Below are 13580 nucleotides of genomic sequence, written 5' to 3' on the forward strand. Positions count from 1 at the left end.
GAAAACAATAGTGGGGACGGGAAATGATACCTTTTGGTAAATCTCTGCTTTTCTTTAACCAGCCCCTTACGTAAAAGGAGATGTGATTTCAATTTATCATCTTTATTTGTAATTGCACATTAGGAGAAATGGAATTATTAATGTACTTCAGTAGGAATTTGTCACCGTCTCTCTTACATAAAGGACGCCCATCTGGAATATTATCACAAAAACACTGATCTGTAGAGAGAGTATCAGTTTCTACAGAACTTGAATAAAACACAACCCACACAGTGTCACGTTAACAAGTAACGTATTTATTCAGAAAGCTCATCAGAACCTTGAAATTCCCCCAGGCAATCAAGCATCGTTGTATAAACAAAGCCTCGAGGTGCAATTTAATAGAAGTTTTTGGTTGCCAAAATATCAGATAACAGTTTCTATGTAAAACATTTCTTTTCTATTTGTATCACCTTGTCTTAACTGTTAGAGAATAAAAACCGATCAAACAAATTACTTTGTTTAGTTTACAAAGAGGAATATGGTTACCACAAAAATGCTGGACAAAGAAGAAAAATATGTCCAGTTTTGAAACCAGCACCTACTCATCTCAACAGCATTTATTGCTTCTGAAACCCAACATGACAGTAAATGTGGATAATGGACATTTCTGCGGAATCTGTAGGTGGGCGTGATGGTTTTGCAAATTTGCTTCCTGGTATCCTGGCTCTAATAACTGTCCATCATTCTGAGTCTTCCTAATCAAAACCAGAGAATTGTGTTTGTCGAGAAATCCTATTTTGATTAAACGAGAAGCATGCTTGTTGAATTTTTTCCCTAATAGCATCAATAGTTTCTGAATGGGGTAGTAAAGATGCAAGGTCCTATCTCCATGGCAAGAAACCTCACAAGTTTGGGTATATGAGGAAGAAGGAAAGGAGCAATAGAAGTAAGTTATTATGTGCAAATCATGATACATAATTGGATCACTTATTGCTGTGGACTGAATTGTTCTGCCAAAAAAACTCATACGTTGAAGCTGTACCCCCCAATGTGACTGTATTTGGAGATGGGTTCTATAAAGAGGTAATTAAGGTTAAGTGAGGTCCTAAGGGTGGGGTCCTGATCCAATAGGATTGGTGTCCTTATAAGAAAAGTCACCAGAGAGCATGTCCTTCTTCTCTGCTATCTGAGGATGCAGTGGAAAGGCAGCTGTCTGCAAGCCAGGAGGAGACCTTGGTAGAAACTAACTGCCCCATACCTTGATCCTGGACTTCCCAGCCTCCAGGACTGTGAGAAAATAAACTTCTGTTGTTTAACCTGCCAGGTCTGTGGGATTTTATGGCAGCCTGAGCTGGCTGTGAATACCTGTGTTCCTAGGTGTGTGTTTATATGGTCTCAATAGGTAGCACAGCTGGACAAGTTATGCTGGGAAGTTTTTGGGACTTTGTTCGTATTACGTGATACTCTCGTGCTAATGGGAAGAAGTCTAGTTTACATGCACGTATCATGTGATTTCAAAAACTTGTGTCTTTGTTCATGGAATCATATTCTTTCTATCTTTTTCTCTATTTACTCAATGGCATTTACTTGATATTTAATATTCACTCAAGCATCCTCTCTGTTGAAAAGTCATTTATAAAATCCCAAATTGGTTTGTGTCTCTTCTCTAAGCTTCAAAAAGGCCTTAAGTATTTTACTTATTATTTGCTCACTGGAAATATTCATTTATGTGAATATTTAACCACTTAACCACTAGAGCAGAGGTTAGCAAACTATAGCCACCAGATCAGATCTGGCCTGCCACCTACTTTTGTATGACCTGAGAGCTAAGAATATCTTCTACATTTTTCAATTGTCAAATTTTAAATGGTTATATATATATACCTACGTAATCTCCTCAAGTTTGCCTCTTGGCATACAGAGCTAAAATATTTACTCTCTGGCCCTCTACAGAAAAAAAATGGCTACCCCTGTCCTAGACCATACGCTCCTTAGATGAGGGCAGGTATTATTGCATGTGCAGACACTAGCATGATGCCAACCAGCCGTCATCCTTCTGGGTCCAAACTCTATGAAACTGAACAAAAAAGATCTGACATCCTCTTCCATTTCAACAACTGTCTGTAATGTTGGTCGGATTCTTCAGTTTGTGAGAATTTTTCTGATGGCATTGTAAAAGACAAACTCTCACCAATACAATCTGTAGAACATAAAATTCCAAGTCAGTGGCTTGCAAACAACAAAGGTTCCTTTCTCTTTTATATTATATTTGACTGTATTTAGAAGTTTGCACACCTAAACTCGAATCCGCTCTGATTTGGGCCTCTTTTTCATGATGCACCCCGGGGTTCAGGCATAGCCCAGATCTAGGACATGCCCTTTCTGTGCTGGGGGAGAAGAGACGTGGCTGAGTGGCTGCTACCACTTGTGCTGAGATGCAGCATCTGTCACTCTCTCATATTCCACGGGTTAAAGGCAGTCACGTGGCCCAGGCCAACATCAGTGGGGTGGAGAAGTGCCTTACTCATGGGAAGTACCCCAGAGCACGTAACAAAGAGTAGGGGTATGTACACTTCTGGCTCGGTTAGCAGTTGCCCCAAAACTTAGTGGCATAAAACAGCAATTTGTTATTTCTCCCAGTTCTGTGGGTTAACTGGGCTTAGTGGGGCATTTCTTGCTTGGGGTTTCTCCATCCATTGCAGCCATACAGCAGAAGAGGTTGGTGTCAGCTGGGCTGGATGGACAATATGGCGTCTTCATCCCTGTGTCTGGTGCCTGGATGTTCCTTCACGTGGTCTCTCTCTCCAGCAGAATAATCTGGGCTTCTTACCTGGCGGCTCATGGTTCCAAGGGGCAAGGAAGGAAACTTGCAGTCCTCTTACAAGCTGGGCTGGGAACTAACACAGCATCACTCCCCCTGTATTTTATTGGTCAAAGCAGTTGCAGACCAGCTGAGATATTTTCACTGGGAAGCAAGCAAGTGGCCAACTTTGGGACAAGCTACCACATCTTCTTGAAGGGAGAACGTGCAAGTAATTGGGAATGATGCCTAAAGCTCTGCCTACGTGCACCGGCACTGAATTGAATCTCAGTAGACAGAGTTTTGGGTGAAATAGAAGAGAAGAGCTTTATTGCTTTGCGAGGCAAAGAGGGACACAGCGGGCTTGTGCCCCTCAAAAACTGTGTGTCCCAACCTGGGAGGATTTGGTGAGGAGTTTTATAGCAATAGTTCAAGGGTGGGGTTGCTGGTAAGAGGCAGGGTGTGTGCAGGGCCTGCATTCCTTTAATCTGGCCTCAGATGATCTCCTGATGGGCTTCTGTGGTTCTTTTAATCCAGAATGAAGAATGCTAACATCTTCCATTTGTTGGGGGTTTTAGTTGTGTAAAGCACTCGAAGATATCGTTATGTGCATCCCTTGAGGCGGAACCAGGACCCTGCCCCAAGCCTGCACTATTGATTCTTGACTGCTCCCCACTTGTCTCTGCATCCCCTCCCTTCCCTGATTAGCAACTGTTTGAACCTCCCCCTTGGAACTCAGGGAAGGTCATGGAGACTGAACAGAGAGGCTCCCGTGCCCAGGAGCCCCATAGGGTCCTGCTCAGTTTCAGGAACAACAAAAAAATGTCAATAGTCATGCCTATACCTATGAATTGCTATTATATCATCCTTCACCAGTAAGTGTATGTGCGTTTGATGTGCTGAATACTGTAATACCAGCATTTTTTTTTTTTCCAAATTGTAGAACTGAGGGAAAGAATAATATGAGGCAATGCTGATGAAACAGTTTTGAGGTGTCTTTAAACTTATGGTGCCATGCCTGGTACCTTGTATGGCACTGTACCATCGTTTTCAAGGTTTTCTTCAATACCCTGTATACTTGTGACATTATAATTAACATGGCTTTTTAATGGTCATCCAAAGCTGTGTCAGATTTTAGTCCTTTGTATCTCTACTCTTCTCAGGGTGCTAACCTTCTAAATGTTCGTCTTTTTCCAGATTTAGAAGGGACGCCTTTTGGAATCTAGCTGTGGGTCTTGGGTGGCAAGTGTGGAAGGGTCACATCATTCATCTGTGGACTTCTTTGTGGTTGGCAGGGGAGATCAGGACAGCATCACCACGGGGAGAGGTTGACCCTTTAATGAGGTGCCCTTATTTGGAAAAGACAGAAGGGCTTGTCCAATAAAAGCACCACAGGGACTGGTATTATGCTTGGCAAGGTGAGGGCGCATGATCTGTGTTTTGAGATTGTTACTGGATGAGATCCCTCGCAGAAACAGTATGAGTCATTTAGCTTGTTTAAATGACACGGTTGTTGCTGAAAGGGCAGGCTGTGAAAGAACATAGCCATGATGTTAAATTGGGTGCGGGGAGAGGGATGAAAAGAGACACACTTCAGCCGATTGGATTAAACTAATGGGCAGCGGCAGCCCAGCCCAGAAGAATCACAGCTACAGATCTGGGTTGGAATCATCGAAAAGTTTTCTTTGTTCCTTGGAAGTGATGTCAGTTACTGTCAATACATCTTTAATAGGAACGTGAGTTAATACATTCGAGAGCTGTTAAATATTCTAATTCAACTGGCAAAGGATACATTTTCTTCTGGGTATTTTTGCCAAGTCTCAACGTATTCTTTCTGCTAAAACCACTCTGCAGGGTTGGCTGATTGTCTAAGGTTTAATGACGTTTGGAAGGAAAGAGGACCTGCTACTTTTCAATGAAATATAAAATAGGAAAGAGAAGTATAATACATTCTTGAAGCTATTTCAATTTAAACATAATTAAGTATCTTTATTGGGAATTTGTTATACTGTTCAATGGATTAGGAATCATAAATTACCCCATGATCCACTCTGGACATCTGAAAACTTTTTCTTTAAGAGACCAAATAGTAGCTATGGTAGGCTTACAGACCACAAGGTCGCTGACCTATGTATACTCAACTCTGCCTCATGGCAGAAAGTAGCCATTGACAGCAGGTCAATGAACGGGTGAGGAGGGGTTCCAATAAACTTTGTTGGCATAAACAGAGGTGGGTGGTTTTGACCCAAGGGTACCTAACCCTTTATCTAGTCCCACCCCTCCTCTTTCTGATAGATTTGGGGGACATTTTTCCATAGAAAAGGGGACAGATAATGAAAGGTGACGATGTTTGCTTTTGTACATGCATCATCTGCTTCGATCCTAATTTCTACTCTGATAAGCTGGATGATCTGCCATGACAGCATTCATTCACTCATTCCTTCACCATTCACTTCTTCATTGTTATTCATTCACTCTTATTTTATACTAGCATTTTACGGAATCAAAATGCCATTATGCCTTTAATTTTTTAATTATAAGTTATGTCAGGGAAAACATAATCGCAAGATGACCTTGCTTACGGGGCCAAACCAGTTTTAAATAATTACCTATAAGTTGCTTGTTTCATTATTATAAATTATTTAATTCTGTTTATAGGGCAACAATGTTATGTAGTGGGATCATTAGTATATGATAGTTTTCATTCATGGTATCTAAATGATGCTCATAACTCAGGAGTCGACAAAGAAGCTCAGGTCATCATTAGGACTTTTGAGAGGACCTGATTCATATCGTTTTTCTTACCCAGTCCTTGACCAAAGTGAGAAGACAAAAATCATCAAAATGTCATCTTTCTTGCGTGTAAAGTCTAGGATGAAGGACACTGCTTGGTGTGAGAAGCAAAGTGTCTGCTAATAGAACCCCAGAATTAGGCAGAACTACACACACCCCCCAATTACGGGCAGTTTGGGCTCAGGTAGACCCCCCAATGAGGGATGCTGTTCAGGCAAGGCATGGAGAAGAGAAGGAAGACAAGCATTCCTTTGCAAGCAGTTTGTTCTCAAACAGCTGAGAATCCCCTGTTTTGTTTTGTTTTTTTCTCTCTCCAAAATTACCAGTTAGATTAGTCAGTCACTTCGCCTTCCCTCATGGATTGTGAAGGATTAGAGAGTGACCCAGAGTGTCACCCTACCTCCATGTCTAAGGAAACATCAGAAAAGAAGAGGCAATGCCCTTGGCTAACCCTCTGCATTGTTTTGTGTTCTGAACCAGAGAATGCATCCAGGAATGCAATACATATACATACAAATAACAAGGTGGGTGGTTCTGCTCTTGGGGGGACGTCTGAGTCTTTCAGAATATTCTCCCCTCATCTTCACAGCACCCACTGCTTTCTGATGTATCTTTCTGGGACCACTGAGAAGCAATATAGATTTTTGTACCCAAGGATTCTGCAGTGGGCCAACAGTGCATTACTTTAATTGATTTCAAGGCCACTCTGTATTCAAGACTATAAATGAATTTTATTTCCCATCCCAAACCCATCCTGACACATTGTCCAACAGAACCCATCGGGATTCTGTGACCAGAATAAATGAAAATATTAAAACAAAAGAGCAACTCAAATAATAAAATCCCAGTGGCCTAAATATTCCCAAATTTGACTATGAATCTTCTTCCGTTGTTAAATTCCCAGTGAGAAAAGAAAGTTCAAAGATTAATACATCTTATAAATTCAAGTCCAGAGATACTCAGTTCCAAAGGAATTGAAATCCCAAATCTGATTATCTTGACTTTCTGAATTAAATGTCCAAAATTCCATATGCATATGAAATTACTATTTCAGAAGCATTCTTTCCATTTTTCTAACTTAGCTCAGACTTAGCTAAAAAGGTTCCATATGTCTTGGTGGAGCTGGGGACTCTTCAGTGTAACATTCTGAGCAGTTAGTCATTATATTAGTCTGTTTGGGCTGTCGTAACAAAATGCCATAGTCTGGGTGGCTTAAACAATTGGCATTTATTTTCTTACAGTTCTGGAGACTGGAAATCCAAGATCAAGGTGCCATGGAGACAGAAAGAGACAGAGAGACAGAGAGAAACAGAAAAACTCTCTCTGCTGTCTTTACTTCCAAGGATACTAGTCCTGTTGGATTAGGGCCCCATCCTTATGAACTCATTTAACCTTAATTACCTCCGAGAGGCCCTATAGATGAATACAGTCACATTGGGTATGGGGGCTTCAGAATATGAGTTTTTTTGTGGGGGGACAGAAACATTCAGTGTGTAATAGACATCTTAATGATGTGACTAATTTAGATCTCATTTGTTGTGTATATCACTGCCAAATCGCTCATCAATTTCACATCAAGTCCAATGAATAAATACTAACCATAAGGTTATTTGGATACCAATGTCATACACAGTAAATTTAGAACTATTTCCCTAGTCCTAGAGCAGAATATTACAGGAAGAATTATTCTAGAATCTAATATTTTGTGTTGCCAGAGACAAGGGTGATCATATAGTATATTGAGCAAACCAGGGCATGTTTAAGAGTGAAATGGGGCCACTGTTAATAATTTTGACAGAAATACAGTTATAACCTGGGACTGTCCCTGGCAAACCAGGACATTGGTCACCCGAACTATCTTTACCCTGCACTTAACCTTCTCATGAGTTTCACTGCATTTCATTACCAGGAATCTTTCATCTCTGTCATTCCCAGTAGATTATAAGCCCTGTTAAGGAAAACCTTCCACTATATGCATGTAATAGGTGGCCAACAAGCATTTGTTCAATAAGCTAATAACATTTTAGTTTTCTGGATAGTTTTATAGTTGAGCTCTACATTGTGTGTCCAAGATGTAGTATTCATTGATAACCTATGATGCATTCCTAACTCAAACCAGCTGTCATTTTCAAACCACCTTAAAATATATGGTTTCATTATGCCTAAACATTTCCTTTTCTTTTTGGCCATGCCACGTGGCATGCAGGATCTTAGTTCCCCGACCAGGGATCGAACCCACGCCCCCTGCAGTGGAAGCGTGGAGTCTTAACTCTTGGACCACGAGGGAAGTCCCTAAACATTTCCATTTTAGGGTAGCCATTTGAACGTTAGGGTGAGATAATGATCCCAGTCTTGCCTTTGTCACAGTTTAATAATATTCTCACTCCTCAAAAAGCACTGAGTCATTCTCTGAAATTCCTAGCCATAACTGTACAATAATTCATGGATTAGTGCTCTATATTGATTTTTAAAATGGCTTTCATTTGATGCTTCTTTGTTCTTTGAAATGCTTTGTTAACTGAAAGTACTCTCTGTTTTATTGCAAGGAGAGGATCAATTTATGCAGTAAAAATATTTTTAGGAATAAAAACATCACAATAGACACTGGATTGATGATCTATGTTTAGGGGAGAAGCTATTACTAACTAAGAGTAATTTACAAGTCGGGCTGACCCACTTAATACTATTTCCAGAGTATACTCACTTGAATCATTCACTACAACTACTTTATTGTGAGACCCTGTTACTTAAACTTGAAAATTTACTTTTGTGGCAAGTTAATAAATATTTAAATTATGTGAAATAAAGATTTCTACATTTAGTAGAAATCAATTTTGAAATAAAAGTAATTTGTTTTATTATTAGGAAATCCTTACTATTTTTTAATCCATGGTTTTAAAAGTATGGTGATGACAATGTGTTTTTAAACTAATATTCTTACGGATCTCTCTCCACTTATGACCAAAAAAAAATTCCCAATGTACTTCTGTACATCATTCTCAGCAATTTTCTTCACAGCTGTCAAAAATGGGATAACTTATATTAGGAAGGAACTTATAATGTATTCAAAACAATAAAGTTTGCAGGAAAATGAATCATGCAAAGTGACCTGAAAATTATCAATGCACGTAGTGAGGGACTCAAGAAGAAAAAGATTTTAATAGGAATGAAAAGCCTTCTCGACAACTGGCAGATGGTTAGAGATGGGGGCAATGTGACATTTTTTCCAGCTCTGATCATCATGACACTAAAAATCAGAGTCCCACTCAAGAACTAGAATACCAAATGTGGCATTCAGCAAAATTACGCCCTCCCCTTTTTTTGAAGAAACTTCTATTAGATCTCTACAAAGCTGAGGAATAGAAGTAATCATTTATACATTAGATTTAATAAAGCAATGATTATTTAACAAAATAATAAAACAAGAAAGCCATATCTATACATTTCCCATTAGAGATAACCTACACATCATTTCTAGATTGACTTTTACAGATTTATCAGGAAGAGGCTTATTAAGAGGAGTCATTCCATGGCTATTTAAAACTCTGCTGCCCTTGTCCCAGTGAAAGATGTATTTGGAGCAGGTACAGATGCAAGAGAATTTATTTTCTATGCCCAGTGCACCTCACTGTCAAGACCAACATCGACACAGCAATCATCTTCCTGCACTTGAACAGTTGAGCATTGTTTCATTAGGTACTTTTATATGTTGACATCTAATTCGTTATTGTGTTTTGATCCTTACTCCAAATAAAGCGTACACATGCTGATAACAGGACCTGCATTTCCCCCAATGCTTAGCCCAGCACCCTTATTCATGGCAATTGATTGACAGCCTCATCTAGCAGCAGCTTCTGTGTCCTAGTTGTGTTTCTTGTTTCACAGTACGGGTTGAACCCTCTTAGTGAATACACTCATGGTGCACGCCCACTGAGAATGGGTCATTTCTTCATGCCATGCTGTAAAGTACCTTAGAAATGCAGTGTCAAAGGCACCTTCTCCCATCCCAACTCTTATTGGGATAGGAAGTATTGGAATAGAAAAGATTTGGAATAAAGGAGTTTGGTCTTCCCACTCTACCATGATATCGCCTTACAGCCTTACCTAGATGGAACCTTAGGGACATATACAAGTGTCCTCTTATAGATTGTGTCCCCAGCACCTAACGCAGGGCCTGGTACAAGGCTGGTGGCTAATAACTGCTGTTGCTATTGAAGTGATTAATAAAACATTCAAACCATTTTGCAGGGAATTTTCTTCCTCTTTATGTCTCCACTAATGTTTATGAATTCTGTGTCATTAAACACACACACAACACACGTACGCACACCAAGCACTTGTCAGACCAAATTCTTTAAGTCAGTACCTCTCAACCATGGCAGCTCAGTAGACTCATTGGGGTTTAAATTTTTTAAAAAGTATGGATGGCTGTGTTGGGGCCTGGGCAGTAGGTAAGGTTGCCAGATACGACACAGGATACCCAGTTAAATTTAAATTTCAGATAAACAACAAGTGTCAAATCCATTTTCCTTGCTTTTTTTCCATCAAGAGGAGATACTCCTCTGGTGTTTACTTACATACAAACTAAATATCAGAAGAAGCGAGAACTTTGGTTTCTATTGTAGGCATCCAGAACAGATTTTTTGTTAAGTTTCTCTGAATTCTTTTTATGAATATGAATTTATTTATTTCTAAAAAATTTTTAACAGTTTTAATAAACTATGATTGACATACAATAAGCTGCACCTGTTTTTTCCGTTTAAAAAAAAATGACAAGTTTTGACGTAAACCTACGTCTCAGAAACCATTTCACAAATCAAGATGGTGAACCTGTCCATCGGCCCCAGAAGATTCCTCCTGCCCCTTTTGTAGCCTCACCTTCTTACCCATCCCTGCTTCCTCATCCCCAAACAATCAAGGATGCTTTTGTTTACTAAAAATTAGTTTCATTTTCTAAAATATTTTACAAATGGAATCATAAATTGTGTACTCTTTATCTAGCTTCTTTTGCTCAGCATAGTAATGTTGACATTCAACCATGTAGTTGTGTGTTATCAGTGGTTTGCTGGGCTGTATTTCTTTTTAATGTTCACTCACCTGTTGTTAGGTATTTAGGTTGTTCCCAGTATTTGGTTATTACCAGTACAGCCACTATGAACACTTGTGTCCCAGTCTTTACACGGACATGTTTTCATTTTGGCGGTGGAGTTGGGGGTAAAAATATGGGAGTGGAATGGCTGAGGCATATGGTTAGCATATGTTTAACTTTTTAAAATACTGCCAAACTCTTTTCCAAAATGGTTGTACCATTGTGTATTCCCAGCAGCAGGGAATGAGGGTGCCAGTTACCCACATCCTCTCCAGCACTTGGGTGATCAGTCATGTCACTTGTTACATTCTAATGGATATAAGCTGGTATCTCATTGTGAGTTTGCTTTGCATTTCCCTGATGACTAATGATGTCAACCATCTTCCCATGGGCGTGTTTGCTAGCCATACACCTTATTTGGTGAATTTTCTGTTCAAATGTCTTGCCTAATTTTTCAGTGGGCTGATTGATTTTTAGACTTCTTTATAGATTCTGAAGACACGTATACATTAAACATTTAATTGGCAACCATTTTCTCTAAGATTGTGTCCTGTCTTCTACATTGTGAAAAAGATTACATAGAATTGGTATTAATTATTCTTTAAATATTCGGTAGAATTTACTAGATACACCATTTAGGCATGGAGATTTCTTATTTGGGAGGATTTTAAGTATGAACTCAATTTATTTAATAGTTCTCAGGGTATTCATGCTGCCTAGTTCATCTTGGTTGGATTTCAGTAATTTGTAGTTTTTAAGGAATTGATCAAATTTATCTATAAAGAGTTGTTTGTAACATTCCCTTACTACACCTTTAATGTCTACAGGGTCTGTGACAATATTCTCTATTCTGATAATTTTATCTTCTGTCTTTTTTCTCTTCTTTACCAGTCTTGCTAGAGTTTTATCAAGTTTATTTATTCAAAGAACTAGCTTTTGATTTTTATTTTCTGTTCAAATACTTTCACTGATTTCATCTCTTATGTTTATTATTTCTTTCCTTCTGCTTGCTCTAGGTTTATTTAGTTCTTTTTTTCCCCAGTCTTACAGTAGACCTTTAGCAATGTGAAATCTTTCTTCTTTTTGAATATAAGCATTTAATATAAATTTCCCTCTACTTGTCAAAATATCATAGTTGAGCTGATGATGAGTTTCCCACATTTTTCCAGTAGCCACTGGCCTGGAATCCAGGCAGCTGTAAACCCAGAAGTTGGTATTGGTGCAAGTAGAAACAGCTCCAGGAGAAGCCCTCTACTCCAGGCTCAAGGGGCAGGACATGAAACTAGTAAAGCTCCAAGCATGTGGAAAGGCACTGTTTTTGTCCCCTCCAGTCTCTCAGGCCTCATCCCAAGCAGGCCTGTGGCAGAAGGCTCATAGGCAGCTAATTCTTTGAGGGAGGGGAACTTTCTTCCCCAGTCAGAAGAGCTCCCAGGAGGGTGGGATGAACCCCTATTGATCTTCTCTCTTTCCTGTCAACCTGCAGCTCAGCCCCAGATGCAGGCACAGTCAAAGGGATGCACCATGGAGGGGATAATAAAGCCCCAGACTTCAGGCTGGAAGACAGGAAAGAGGAGACTCGAGGAGCAAGAAAGTGCTAGTGAGACTGGGAGGGAGGGGGAGCCCTGGAAGGTGACACAATAAAGCCTTTTAAGAACCCAAGGCTCACTTCCAAGCAATGTGTGTGAGGGTCATAGATGTATTTCGCTTTTTTTTTTTTCCGTTCAATTTATTTTTTATAGACTATATTTAGAGCACTTTCAGGTTCACAGCAAAGTTGACTGGAAGATAAAGAGATTTCCCCTATTACCCCTGCCCCCCCACCACATGAACAACCTCCCCCATTATCAACATCCCCAAGCAAAGTGGTACATTTGTCACAATAGATGAACCTGCATTGACACATCATCGTCACCCAAAGTCCATGGTCTACATGGTTCACTCTTGGTGTTGTACATTCGCACCTTCATTTTTCAAAGACGTTTTTACAAGTTAATTGAGTAATTCGAGTATGATGCATCTTGGAGAAGTTTTCTTCATATTTCCTGTGCTTGGGGTTCATCAGGCTCCTTGGATCTATGAGTTTCTTGTATCTATGAGTGTGCAGCTTTCATTAAATTTGGAAAAATTTTGTCCACATTTTCATGGAGGATTTTTTCTTTCTCACCTCCAATTGCCTCTCATTTAGAATCTACAATTACGTGTGTATTAGGTACTTGAAGTTGTCCCACAGATCACTGATGTTCATCTTTGTTCAGTCTTTTTTCTCTGTGTTTCATTTTGGATAGTTTCTGTCGCTGTGTCTTCAGGTTCATTAATCTTTCCTTCTGCAGTGTCTAACCTACACTTAATCCAATCCAATGTATCTTTTGCTTCAGTTGCTATAGTTTTCATCTTCAGAAGTTCAACCTGGATCTTTTAAAACTCCTTCATGCTTTTGGTATATTTAATCTTCATTTTAGTATATATTAGTCTACTAATTCCATTATCTGCCATTTCTAGGTCAGTGTTGACTGGTTAATTTTTCTCCTTATAATAAATCATATTGTTCCCCTTCTTTGCATCCTCGTAATTTTTGGTTACATACCAGATATTATGAATTTTAATTTTTCAGGTGGTATGTATTTTTGTATTTCTATAAATATTCTTGAATTTTGACTAAGAAACAAGTAAGTCACTTGGAAAAGTTTGTTGTTTTGAGTGTTTCCTGGCATGCTTCGTTAGTTAGAACCAAACCAGTATGTAGTCTGAGCCTAATTATTTTATACTACTGATGCAAAACAAGTGAGTTCTCTTTCCAGTGCCCCATGAATTGTGGAATTTTTCACTCTGGCTGATGGGAATAGCCCAACTTTCTTCCTGTCTTTGCCGTGAGGATGGTTCCCTCTCCTCCACTTGGGTGGTTCTTTCCCGGGACAT

General features: G+C 39.4%; 1 protein-coding gene across 1 annotated transcript in view; it reads left to right on the plus strand.

Annotated features, from left to right (window-relative positions):
* The window catches only part of MYO16 (myosin XVI), a 406857-nt gene that overhangs the window by 281259 nt on the left and 112018 nt on the right, over nucleotides 1-13580 (plus strand). The window lies entirely within an intron of this gene.

This window comes from Eschrichtius robustus, chromosome 18 (genome assembly GCF_028021215.1).
Source record: "Eschrichtius robustus isolate mEscRob2 chromosome 18, mEscRob2.pri, whole genome shotgun sequence".
NCBI classification, from domain to species: Eukaryota; Metazoa; Chordata; class Mammalia; order Artiodactyla; family Eschrichtiidae; genus Eschrichtius; species Eschrichtius robustus.